The 2,479-nt window shown below is 42.8% G+C and overlaps 1 long non-coding RNA gene across 1 annotated transcript in view; it reads left to right on the top strand.

The window, feature by feature from the left end:
• Positions 1 to 1,442: 1,442 nt before the first annotated feature.
• Positions 1,443 to 2,479, top strand: part of LOC138766212 (uncharacterized) — a 7,617-nt gene continuing 6,580 nt past the window's right edge. Inside the window, exons 1-2 of the long non-coding RNA XR_011358702.1 lie at positions 1,443 to 1,516; positions 1,773 to 1,890. This is a non-coding gene — a long non-coding RNA (uncharacterized lncRNA). The remainder of the gene's footprint in view (positions 1,517 to 1,772; positions 1,891 to 2,479) is intronic.

Here is a 2,479-nt window from a genome sequence, read left to right as displayed (position 1 = left end):
CAGTAACACAGGGGATGCTGAACATGGTAGGATATAAAATGTGAAACCCTACATTTAATTTGTTGATCGATAGCTATATGCAAAATTTTGAGGGAATTTAACAAGCGTACCTGTACACTGTTCTTAAATAAAGCCCTGCCCCTTTGCACCCCGCCGGATTTACAAAGAGCACTCTTAGTAAATCTGGTGGACCTGGACCTGCTTCAAGGCACGCACAGAAATCTACACCTGCTCCAGGGCTGGTATATATTTTTGCAATGATTAAGGCGTAAACAATTATAAATCAGGTGTGAGAAGAGGCCACCCCACCTTGCCACACCCCTTGTCCACCCATTGGGCGAGCAGGGCATACTTATGAAAAAAGGTGCAGATTTTTACAGAAAAATCTGTGCCTTGTCCCTGTCGTACACCAGGGGCATAAATAATAAATTTACCCCTTTGTCTTCACAACATGGGTCACCACTGTGCCCTGTTGCCTTAGATCCACTGTTAATTTAGCAGATATTTAAAGGGAACTATTCAACACCAGAACAGCCATAAATTATATGTATAGTGTAATACAGTATGCAGCACTGTTTCCAAACATATGTGATCATAATCAGCCTTCCTCATCCTCCTCAGCGCAGAGATAGTCACGGATGGTGCAAAAAAAAAAAAAAAAAGAAGAAAAAAGTGATTCCCTCTTCAGAAGCCTGTTGTGTCACAGAAGGGCTGTGCATGTGCATGTCCAGTCCAAAGAAGACATTGGCGCTGAGGAAAACATACGGGATACTGACTGGTGAACTCTATGAATTACAAAGAAATTATTGAAAAATTACTGATTCTGCAATAGATTGAGACAAAGAGATGTATATAGTCATAAAGCGGATTTAGGTGTTTTCTGAGAAAATGCTGTAAAATCAGTGGATTCCTTCATTTTTCCTGCATTCTTTGATGAGTTAGATACAATTATAGTACAAGAGAATCATATCACTTGTCTTAATCATAAATCCCTCAGGGATTTATCTATCAGATCTGCCAAGTACAACATGTCAGCGGATAGTCTGCACCTGTTTTATTAAAAAAAAAAAATCTAATTAACAGTGAAAAAAAAAATGATGAGCTGCACTATGCTGATTTTTATCATTTTGCATTGAATAAACAGATAAACTTAAGCTATGAGTCAGGGAGTAAAGCTACCCCCCTGCGTTCAAGCACAGTGGTACGGTCTGAATACCGTGTGCAAGAGAACGCTGCGAGGATGGGGGTGTGTCAGTCAGTTCAGCAATATGAATGGCTGACACGCTCTGGCTGCTCTATAATGGTTTAAATTCAGCCGGCGTGGAGCTCTGAGTCATTCCATTTTATAGCTGCCAGCAGATTATCTGTTCATAGGTCTCACTTCATATCCTCTGAAATGTACCTTCATGACACTAAGTGCAAATACTACCAGGAACAGTCTATGCCAGCCATGCACCAGAAGACATCATTTCTTTCCATACTGCAGTCTGCTAATATGGTTACCTATTTATAAAGGGTGAGCTGATATACCTGGCAAAACATAAAGCACCACGTGCACTACGAGTCACACATGGAAGTCAAGGCACTTAGTCAGACAGGGTCTTCAGTGATGTTCACACTGAGCAGCAGATTTACGTCCAGAGTGGTTGATAAGTTAACATGTATGCCATAGACTGCTCTTCACATATGGATTTAATGAGTCAGACTAAAAACATTCAAGCCTGATGAAAAAAATACAATTATTCTGATGATTTATTCTGTTTTAATGTTAGATTTCCATATGCCGTCACTCGATTTCCATGGCTGCAACCTCAGGGCCAAAAGGCAAACCTTTCAGAATACGTAATGCATGACGAATAACTGCAGAAGGAAAGTCTAGGGGTGGTCAAGGTACGTAAATTAATACACCTAACAGACTACACTAAATGGGAGCTATAGTACATCAACCAAATAAAGTGTAAAGTGATGTGCCACTATCTATAGAGGTGTGACATCCTCTAGAAACATCAGCATCCATTTCTAGTCATTGCTCCACAGATTCATCCATTTCATTACTTTCTCGTTTCAGCACCTGATATGCTAATTAGGGCCCAGACTGTCACCTAGATGGTTCACAGCGCTGTTCCCAACAAGGAGAGCCTTTGGGTTAGCGCCCCCTTGACAACAGCAGCGTTGAGCAGTGATGACCGCCCCCCCCCCTTGGCAGACCAAGGACTATTACTGCACTCTACTCCTGGAATCAACCTACAAACTAACACTGCACAGTTGACAGTGTGGGCCTTAAACAGGTTATCGAGGCTTAGAAAAACATGTCTGACTTCTTCCAGAAACAGCACAACTCCTGTCCTCAGTTTGGGTGTGGGTTTTGCAGCTCACATGGCCGGCGTTAGGGGGGGGCAAGCAGGGCAAATGCCCAGGGCCCCCATCCCCCAGGGGCCCCCTCCCGCAGTTCCAGTAGGAGAGGAGAGCACAGACAGCG

This window comes from Dendropsophus ebraccatus, chromosome 10 (assembly GCF_027789765.1).
Source record: "Dendropsophus ebraccatus isolate aDenEbr1 chromosome 10, aDenEbr1.pat, whole genome shotgun sequence".
NCBI classification, from domain to species: domain Eukaryota; kingdom Metazoa; phylum Chordata; class Amphibia; order Anura; family Hylidae; genus Dendropsophus; species Dendropsophus ebraccatus.
The sequence above is the reverse complement of the archived record's forward strand: the minus strand, read 5'-3'. Positions and strand labels throughout refer to the sequence as shown.